The sequence below is a fragment of the Symphalangus syndactylus genome, chromosome 9 (assembly GCF_028878055.3).
Source record: "Symphalangus syndactylus isolate Jambi chromosome 9, NHGRI_mSymSyn1-v2.1_pri, whole genome shotgun sequence".
In the NCBI taxonomy this organism is placed as follows: domain Eukaryota; kingdom Metazoa; phylum Chordata; class Mammalia; order Primates; family Hylobatidae; genus Symphalangus; species Symphalangus syndactylus.
In genome coordinates this window covers 116,179,452-116,190,575 of record NC_072431.2, presented here as the reverse complement: position 1 = coordinate 116,190,575, position 11,124 = coordinate 116,179,452, and the positions used below count along the sequence as shown (strand labels likewise).

General features: G+C 40.0%; 1 long non-coding RNA gene across 2 annotated transcripts in view; it reads right to left on the bottom strand.

Annotated features, from left to right (window-relative positions):
- Positions 1–1,083: 1,083 nt before the first annotated feature.
- The window catches only part of LOC129490312 (uncharacterized), a 32,619-nt gene continuing 22,578 nt past the window's right edge, over positions 1,084–11,124 (bottom strand). The window contains exons 3-5 of one of the 2 annotated variants that reach the window (XR_008660219.2): positions 2,498–2,552; positions 1,745–1,926; positions 1,084–1,154 (exon numbers count right to left, since the gene is read on the bottom strand). This is a non-coding gene — a long non-coding RNA (uncharacterized lncRNA). The remainder of the gene's footprint in view (positions 1,155–1,744; positions 1,927–2,497; positions 2,553–11,124) is intronic. The other variant, XR_010113749.1, reaches the window with a different exon arrangement.

Genomic DNA, 11,124 nt, shown 5'->3' with positions numbered 1-11,124 from the left:
ATAAATGTTAATAGATATGTCTGTGATCTTTTTGGCAATTTTATTAAGGCTCACTAGATATGGCTTCCTTTGTATTTACCCAGAATATTCATAAGTTGTTGAAAGGATAAATAAATTATATTTCATTTATGCAGTGGAATACTATTCAGCAATGAAAATGAATGAACTACAGTTACATGCAGCATGGATGAATCTCACAAACATAATGTTAAGTAAAAGAAGACTTAATAACAAAATAACATGTACTACAGTTTTCTATTTATTAGAAAGTTAGTCTGTGATGTTAGAAGTCAGAAGAGCTCCATATATAGCTAGGATGGAGGGCACCAGGAGGCTAGTATTGTTCTATTCCTAGATCCAGGTGGTGTCACATGGCTGTGTTTACCTTGTAGTAGTTCATTAAACCATATGCTTATAATTTGTGTGCTTATACAGTATGTTATACTTAAATAAAAACTTTTTCTACAAAATTGCTTGTTAGCAATGTTGGGGGGTGGGAAAGAAATCCGCTCAATTTAGCTTGAATAAAGGTTGCCACTATTAAGAATCATTGGTGTAATTCTGTCCCCTATTCTTCTGCCCACAGTTCAACATTTTTCCGTCTCTTCAGCCTTATACTTGGTTGCCTTTCTGCCGTAGAGAGTCAGACTGGGAAAGAAAGACACAGACATACGATACGCCTGTTCAGAGATAATCAGTAACAGATTCTGAAATAAAGGCTGTCTTTGACTTCCAAACCAAAATCTAGAACATTCCACCAATCTACCATATTATACACAATACTACTAGTTCTGTTACCAAAAATTGCATTCATTTATTCACTCTGCATTTATTATAGGACAGCCAGTCAGGGAGTTCTCATTCTACCGGCCTGCAGCCCAGGGAGTGCTGGAATGGAAATATGAATAGAATGCTGTATAACACACGCAGGAAGCCATTTTATACTGGATGGATCAGGGTTGTCTTCAAGGAGATATTTATATGCGTATGAAATATACACATACAAACGAGAAACATATGTTCAGTAGTTAGGTGGGTGAACTGGTGCAATACTGCCCAGATTGAAACTTTGGCCACATCACTTACCTGTTAGGCAGTAAGATCTGCTTGACCTTAGCACAGCCTTTTTGTGCTTCCGTTTCCTCACTTGTAAACTGGGGACAAATTATGGAATTTAATACATGTAAATGCTTAGGAAGGTGCTATACACATACAAGAGTACTAAGGGTGATAGAGGGCTCAGTGGGACAAGGCTGGCCTTAGTGGGGAGGAGTATTTTATCACGGACGTTATTTAGAACTGCCAACATATGGTAGTCAGAAAAAGTAGCCTCCTTTTTTGGTTTTATTATTGTTTTTTAAAACTCTATAGACAATGTAACCCCTTATTGCCTTCATCTGAAGAAAATATTCCCACCTCCCCACCCTCCACCCTCTGTACTGCCAGGTACACAGAATGTACTATATAAGTGCTTGCTAGTATCATTGTTATTATTTAGGTATGGAAAGCCATGTAGGAATCCCCAGAAGAACTGGGAGGAGGGAGGTGGAAAGGATCTTCCTGACAGTGGAATCAACGCATGCAAAGACAATTTTATAAAAATACTATGTTCATTCAAATTATCAGTTAATATCCAAGCCAGGAAGGGAACTGGGCTTTCCTGAGAATGGTAGTGCCATCACTGGGAAGAAGAACGAATCATTATGAGAATTTCCTTTGATAGTCATAGCTGAAGTCCACTCACAATTTCACGTGAGATTCTTCTGCCTGCAGTTAAATATTCTTCCCCCTCCTCAGCATTATACTTGTTTGTCTTTCTGCTCTAGAGAGTCAAGGATGGCTTGAAGATACCCATCCTTGAGAGCACAATTCTGCCGATGAGCTATTTCTGTGCAGCGCTTCTTACTCCACCAATGTGAGCACCTACTTTAATAAAAAGAATAATCAACTGCTTTGTAGTTTAAAGGATTCTTAATGCTGACACTTCATAGTTCTTCTCCATAAGTGCAATTAAGTAAAGGGAGGGACAAAGCCCAGTTAAATAATTCATAAAAGCATAACTACAGAAAAAAAATGTTTAACTTAGTTTTTCCATTAATCAATGACTTGGCTCCACCAAGTTAGAGGATTCCTTTACATCAAGGACCCAGCATACCAGGGGTCCCCAACCCCCAGGCTATGGACCGATATCAAGTCTGTGGCCTATTAGGAACCAGGCCGCACAACAGGAGGTGAGTGGTGAGCAAGCATTACTGCCTGAGCTCCGCCTCCTGTCAGACTGGCAGTGGCATCAGATTCTCATAGGAGCCCAAACCCTATTGTGAACCATGCATGTGAGGAATCTAGGTTGCATGCTCCTTATGAGAATCTAATGCCTGATTATCTGAGGCGGAACAGTTTCATCCTGAAACAATCCCCCGACCCCAGTCCTTGGAAAAATGGTCTTCCACAAAACCAGTCCGTGGTACCAAAAAGGCTGGAGACAACTGATGCATACCATTGTATGAGTCCACATGAAAGGCAAGACTTGTCTTACTGGAGTTCCAGGAGGACTAAATGAAAGAATTATAAGAGAATGACAGACATTAGCACATCACATAGATGACTTAGGCTCCCCCCACCACACACACAAAACAAAACAAAACAAAACAAAACCTCTATTTCAGCTAAAATTAAAAATAAGCAATATATTTAATCAATTTACACTAGCAAGTAAATATCATTTGTAAGTGTAATATGACTCCTCCTAAGGAGGAACACCAAAGTAGAAAGCCAAACAAAACAGACTAAATACAACGAGATTATCTAGAGCCAAACTCCAGAAATGTTCCCAGTGGAGACTGTGGAATAGAAAAAATAAATTTTAATCCATGAATTGTCTTTATGAATCGACAAAGCTCAGAACATTATGTAAAAGAATTTGTGACAAATAAAAGATATTTTTTAAAACAGTAAAGTCCCAGTATAAAGTACTCCTATAGACAGTATTCTCTAGCCTAGGCCGAATTTCCTATCCCAACATAATGCTTAGCAGTACAGCACCTGCAGCCCTCCACCTTGGTTTGCATCCTGGTCTTGCCACTCTCAAGTTATATAACCTTGGGCATGTTAGTTAACCTCTAGGAGTTTAAATTACCTTGTTTATAAAATGAGGTTAATACTACTACCTATCACATGGAGGTTTACTAAAATTAAATGAAGTTTTGGCAGAAAGCGCTTGGAACAGTGCCTAAAACATAGTGAGAATTCTATTAATGTTAGCTACCTTTTTTTGTACTCATTAACTGTTACCTCAGCACAGGTGCATGGCCAGTGTGCTTGGGGAGAAAAAACCTTAGTGAAATTTAAAAAACGAAATGTAATTTGTGCTGTCAGAATGCCCAAACAGGATCTCATGAATCCTTGTGATGCTCGTGAGAACAAAATACCTTACGGTGCAGTCAGATCAGAAACATCAGGCTCTAAGAAAGTCGGGAAACGGAAATCTCCCACGCACCCTTGAATGCCACATCCCCAAACTTACCTCATTACCTTCTTATCCCTCTCCCATCCCCTTTCCCATACCCTGGTCTTTCTCCTCCTACTTCTCTTATTGTCTATATCTTAGGAAATAGCATAGTCCCCATCCAGGGGCCCAGTTGAAACTCTAGCTAGTCAGACCCCTACAAGTCAACTGACGTTTCATTCCTGCCTTAACTCCTCATCCCTAGAACCTCTAATACATACCTTGGAAATAGATCATTTTCATCCACTCCTCTTCAGGCACACTGCTGCTGCCCTGGGCTCTGCCCACACTATTTCTCAGCTGAGCTGTTGCAATAGCCTCCTTATGCACCTCTCTGCTTCCATGCTTGCTCGAGGCCAATCATTCTCTACAAAACCCTGGGAGAAAAGTTTCAAACTTACAAAACCAATCATGGCACTTCCCCAAGAAAAATTTTTGTTTCTTTTAAGCCACCTCCCTTCTCCTCTCTTTATTTTCAATTCCTTCCACACCACTGGCCCTATTTTATCCTCTGGCCACAAAAATTCACTGCAGGTTCCCAAATCTCCCACATTCCCTCTTCGCTCTGTGCTCTGGGCACAAGCCCTTTCCTCTTCAAAGACAGCTGTGAAGAAATAAGAAGGAACAAAGAAAGTCTACTATCACAGAACATAGTAAATAAAGAAAAGGTTGTTTTAAGAACTGGGGAAGGAAATAAATTGTGTCAGAGGCAGAAACAAAAACAAGAACTAAGGATTTGGTCACACTGATTACTGCTTTTGTTCTGTCAATTTCTCTATCCAGAAATATCCAACTCACCCTACAAGTCCCAGTCCAAATGTTGCCGCCTCTCTGGAGCCTTCCCTGACTTCTGCAGGCTGCCAACCCAGATGTTCTACTTTCCCACATTTATAGCATTACACAAGGAGCTCCACAAAACAAGGTTCTAACCATTTTTATAATGGCTTCCTTGCAGGAATATCCTCCAGCGCTCAGTCCGGATATTGCAGGCCATGATAATGATAATGACAGCAGTGCAATAATAATAATAATAGTTGTTTCTTCTGTTGATAATGGTGACTATTTGGTAGACTCTATAGGCACTTTGCTAAGGCATTTATTAGATTGAATTGAATAGAATTGCTGTGTTTATTGGTCAAAGGGGTCATATATTATGACCACGTCATACCTGGTAATTTCAGGTAGTTCAGCCTAAAACATGCATTGTTTTCATCTTCACCACAATTTGAAGAGGCAGATGTGTTATTATACCCATTCTATGAGTAATAAAATTGAGGCTAAGAGGTTTTAGGTAACTTTTCCCAAGGTGACACAACAGAAAAGTGAAGAAGCCCAGACTCTAATCCAGGACTGCCTGACTCTCAACACTCCTAACCAGTATTATGTTCTGACTCTCAGAATTACTAGTTTAATTGGTTAACCAACTAAAGCAATACTATGGGGGTCTCCAAAGATAATGGTTGCCTAGCATAAAGAGGCAGTTGGTGTTCACCGAGTCTCGGTAGGACAAATCCTGATGTTCATGTGTGAGTTAAAACAGGCTTCTCCGCAGCAAGCAAAGGCTGTTAAATATTGAAATGAGCTAATAAGGAAGGTTATATACTCTCCTTCAAGAGAAGGATTTCTTCCCCCAACGGAGAATAGATTCCTTCTGTCTGAGATGGCTTAAATATAATCCTTCGTGAAGGTCAATAAATTGGCTTGCTAAGTCCTTGCCAGGTCCCTGATGATACTTGGATACACTGGCTCAATGTGGCTCAGTGCGTGGCCTGAAAATGGAGGGTGATGAACCCTGAGCCAGAAATAATCTCTTCCTTTTTAAAACTCACTTTCCCCTCTGACTCGTCCTTCTTTGTGACATATGTGGTGAATTTGTATGTTGTTCTGATTTCTGCCGGAGAAAAATGCATCTAAAGCACAAAGCACGTGTGCTTCATTTTGACATCTCCCGGAGTGCCTAGCACAGTGCTTCATGCTACATTTTTAAAATGTGATCAAATTGTGCTTCTTTTTGTCTACTGAAAGAATCCTATAGTATCAAATGAAAATAAGGCTGTGATTTTTGTCTAAAATTTATTGTCAGAATTAAACTCACAGCATGAGAACAAAGCTTTCTTAAGTGTGCCTTTGGTTTAAAGATGAACCAGTACTGTGTCAAAAAGAAAGAGATCTGGCTAGATTACTAATAGATAATAGCACATCCCAATATCTAAGCAAGTGTCTAATAATTCCCAATTAGAGTCACTACCATCTCAAAATAATTATAGTGGAAAAGTCTTTTTCATAATTGCCATTCCATAGAAACATAACTTTTTATAATTTTTAGTAAATAAGTACAAAAAATTACTCTAGATCCTTATTCTTAATAAAAATAACAATAACTACACTTGTACAGAACATTAAAGTAGGAAATAAAACAAAATTATTTCAAATGGTTTGGCTCATTTGATCCATATAACAGTTCTTACCATTTATATCACCACTCTAGAGGATATTTACGGGAAACTTGGATCAGAGAGATGAAGAAAATTGCTATGAGTCACAAAGCTAGCAATAGCAGGGTCTAGACTAAAACCCAGGCATTTTCCTGATTTCAAATTTCACAATTTTTCCACTGCATCCACATGGCCAATCTTTTTTTTTAATGCATTTTTACCTCAGCAATATAGTTAATCAAGTTTCAGAGAAAGTGACCAATTTGCTGAAGGAGGCACATTTTATTAATTTTGATAATTGAGCTTGAAAATTAATTCCTCACATCTTATAAAAAAATACCCGTAGTTAACAGTTATTGAGCATTTGCATCTTGCCACTGAACTAAGTGCTTTACATGGAGTATCTAATTTATTCCTTAAAAGCCTGGAAGGTTGGTCTTCCCATTTTCCAAGTGTGGAAACTGCAGCTGACAGAGATTCAGTAACTTTCCCAAGGTCACATGGTTGGGAAAGTTAAGTGGGAGAGCAGTGGTCTGAACCCCTATCAGCTGAACCCAGAATCCAGGCTTTTAACCACCATGTTCATCTGCTATGCTACTGGTTCTTAGGGCTTGGTCCTGGGCAGTCAGCATCGACATCCCTGGGAACTTGTAAGAAATAAAAATTATCTGGCCACATCCCAGACCTACTGAATCAAAAGCTCCAAGAGGGAGCTCCAGAAATCTATGTTTTAAGCCCTCTAGGTGCTCCCGAGGCACACTAAAATTTGAGAAACACTGTCTAGGCTGAAATAAGAGTAGATGGTAGCCATTTACAAGGATTCATTATGTATTCTTTGCTATCAGGGAATGCAAAAAGGAAGTGAGAAGTTAGGGACAACTAATAACGTTGGTGAAAATCTTCAGAGGATATTAAAGCCAAAAAGGGAAAAAATAACCTTAACTAGTGCATGCAGAAGCTGAAAACAGCAATGATGACCAATTAATCAGGCAATATGTTACACTGTAATCAAAGATCAGAAAATTCCAGAAGGACTAAATGACATGGAGTTTATTACTGCATGGTAAATGACCATTAATAAAACATGGCTGTTAAAAGAACTAAGGAGATGAATAATTGTAGAAGGAAATGTCAGCTGTAGAAGGAACAACTTATGGTCTTAATCACTTGGAGAAATTACAGGTATGGGACACAGAATAAAAAGAAAAGAATGAAAATTCACTGTGCTATAAGAAAAACATGGCATGAACTTGATAGCTATTTTAATACAAAATCAAGGTAGTTACAGAGACACCACACACTGGTTAATGAAAGTTTGACCTGGCTAACATTTCAACTGCCAAAAATAATGAATTTACATAATTTTAATAGCACATTACTTGGCAAAGATTTCCATCTCTAGTATGGACACAAGAAACTCTCTTGGAGTTGCTAAAATGTAAAGATTACTTGACTGGGAATTTATCTGGCACCCTTGGTTACTCCTTGGATTCATCTGGCTGAAGACCTCCACTGACCTGTAATTTTTTTTACAGGACTAACTGCACATGAGTGCTTCTGAAGAGAAAACCAAGAGCAGCTTCCAAGGGCATATCCTTCCAATATCATTCATTATATCTCTTTAGAGGACTGCTTTTTCAAAGTACAATGTGGAGGGACTGAAAAGTGACATCAAGCAAAAAAAGCATCTAATAATACCTGCAAGGGAGTATAAAAAGAAAAAGGATTCCAACAGAGATACCAAAAGTCATTATACAACATAACTGTGAGTTATTTTTTTTCATTTGATTGCTACTGATTTGAGGTCTTTAAAAAAAAAAAAAAAAAACTTCAGTTGTTTAAGAGGAAGCAAATCAAAGAGAATGCATTCATTGAAGCTGTCAAAGGAAATATTAACCAGTAAAATTGTCTAAATGAGATTTATTAGGAAAAAGTATGCTCTTATCTAACTCAGTGTTTTGTAACAATTTTCCATTCCCATATTTTAAAAAATTAACTAAAATGTATTGACTGCTTACTACATGCCAGGAATCATTTAAGCTTATTATGTGAATTATCCTTGGTAATTTTCATAGCAACTCTATTACATATAACTGTTTCTTTCCCTCCCTCCAATTCACACTTTACAGATAAAAAAGTTGAAGGCAGATAGCTAAAATTACAGGTGGTATCTAGTCTCCAAGGACAGCCCCAGATAATTCCATCTCTTCCTTTATGTACAAGCTGCTCCAGCCACAATAAGGTGGAACTCACATTCCTCCTCCTTGAACCTGTGCTGGATCTGAGACTGATCTGACCAATAGAATGCAGACAAAAAAAATATTATAAATCTTCCAAGACAGGAATTAAGAAGGCCTGGCAGCTTCTACAACTTGAAATCTAGCCACCATGTTGTAAGGAAGCCCAAGAAGCCATGTGGAGAGGCTCATGTGGAGAATAATCAAGGCCCTTGGCTGATAACTTCCACTGAGCTCTCAGCCAACAGCCAGCACCAACTTGCCAGTTACATGAGTGAACTATCCCCCAGCCCCAGTCAAAACACTCTAGCTGATGGTGCATGGAACATAGATAAGCTGTCTGTCTCCACCAAGCTCTACCCAAATGACAAAAATCATTGTTGTTTTAAGGCACCAAGTTTTGAAGTGATTTATTGCACATCAGTAGATAACTAAAATTTTGAACTACCCAAACTTATAGAGAGATGACTCAACATCAGGTAGGCCATACCTTTCGCTCTCAAATATATTAACAAACTGCACATGAGGATGTGCAACAGAACAATTCCAATCAGAGGCAAGGGTGAATAAAGATGTTCATATATGGACATTTTTATTCAACAAGCATTCATTGAGAACCACTGAGGAAGCAGGCACTGAGCCCAAATGTGCTGGATATAAAGGTAAATAGTCAGAATCCTGAGCTCAAGGAATTCTCCATGCAAGGCCACTAAGAAAAAATTACAATATCAGAGGAAATGAACAAATTGGTGTAGACTAACAGGCAGATTCTTGAGATCACTTGGCGACCTGAGTAAATACTGTTGATTTTCTTATATCTACCCTACGGCAAGGAATTATAGGGGAAAAACTTAGAATGAGTTGAGAGTAGGGGTATGAAGAAAAGTTGCATTTAGAGAAACAAAGTAAACTTGCATGGTACAACAACAACAACCACAAAAACACTATATATACACACACATGCATAAATATACACATACACATATAAAATGGAGGAGGAAAGGCAAAATGTGATAAATGGTTATTAGGAGAAAGAAAATTTTGTGTGTGTGGACAAGCACACACACACACACACACACACACACAGAGTACTTCTATGGCACGGTCCATAAAAATAGTTTGATCAAAGTGAATGTCAAACAAAGAGTTTTTTTTTTTAATGAATTCTTGGCTGGTTGTGGTGGCTCATGCCTATAATAACCAGCATTTTGGGAGGCCAAGGCAGAAGGCTCCCTTGAAGCCAGGGGGTCAAGACTAGCATGGACAAAATACGGGACCTCATCTCCACAAAACAAAACAAAAGACAAAAAATATTAGCTGGGCATGGTGGTATGCACCTGTACACCCAGCTACTCAGGAGGCTGAAGTGGGATGACTGCATGAGCCCAGGAGGTCGAGGCTGCAGTGAACTATGATCACACTACTGTACTCCAGCTTGGGAGACAGAACAAAATCCTGTCTCAAAAAAAATAAATAACTCTTTTTTAAAAAACAGGGACTTCCATTTCCAGACAAGATGGGAGTTACTCCATTTCTCCCTCTTACAGAAGCAGAAATTCTTCCTCTTACGACTAGAAAATCGTGGCCATAACAGCACCAACAAGCTGACTCAATTTCTGAAAGAGGAGGAAAAGACAGTCTGCCTAGCAATGTCAGGACTTAAGAAAAGACATTGTAGTAAGTTTCCCTCCCCTTACTTCCCCTAGCCCTTCATATATCCCAGATGTGGCACTGCAGAAGCTTCCAACAAGAGACTATCAACATGCACAGAAAAAGCCTACTCTCCTCAGCCAAAGGACTAGGACAGAGCGTCCAACCAACAGAAATATTTATGGCAATACCACCTTACTGCAGCCAAATCCTAAAGAAAAAACTGCATTCCCCCATCCTGTGGTTTTAGTGAGGCTGAGTACGGCGCTCATCTTCCACCCACCTATAAGGTTTCTCTTCTTACTGAAACCATCAGTGAGGCTCATATTCCCCACATGGATAGTTTCTTGACCATTAATAGAGGTCTGGCGGCAAGAAGAGCCTCCTGTCCCTACCAGGTAACAAAAAAATTAAAGGAACTGTGAGTCCGCTTTCCCTTGGCCCTGTGGCAGTGAAGCCCAGTGGAAAGCTGGAACATCCATGCCCATCCAGCAGTAATAGGAGGTACGAGGGTACGAGGCTGGGTTAGTTGGAACTCCTTGTCCTGCCATCCCTTTTTTTTTTTTTTTTTTTTTTTTGAGACGGAGTCTCACCCTGTCGCCCAGGCTGGAGTGCAGTGGGGCAATCTCGGCTCACTGCAAGCTCCGCCTCCCGGATTCACGCCATTCTCCTGCCTCAGCCTCCCGAGCAGCTGGGACTACAGGCGCCCACCACCACGCCCGGCTAATTTTTTGTGTGTATTTTTAGTAGAGACGGGGTTTCACCATATTAGCCAGGATGATTTCGATCTCCTGACCTCATGATCCACCCGCCTCGGCCTCCCAAAGTGCTGGGATTACAGGCGTGAGCCACCGCGCCCGGCCCATACCCTCTTTTTGTGTTAAGGACACCTGCCAGGAGCTGGGCTTCCGTCCCACCCTGCAGCAACAAAGCAATGTGAATCAGTCCTCTGCTTTCCCCCCTCCCTGATGATGGCAGGGCACAGTCACAGTCACAGTCATTAGCTGGTCTTACACCCCGACTCGGAGGCAAAGGAGGAGTACAAATTGATGCCCCACATTCTCTAGAAACATGTCAGTGGGGCTAAGGAAAGAGCTAAGTTTTTAACCCACCAACCTGCGATAAGGCAGTGGGAACCAGCACTTCACTTCTGCTACGGGCAGAGCCCATTGGGAAGCTGGACACATACTCATACCCAGCCCTCAGGCTACACCTCAACAGGGGACTATGTATAATACTAAAAAAAAAAAAAAAAAGATTAAATAGAATCCAGAGTGCCACAATATAACATCCAAAA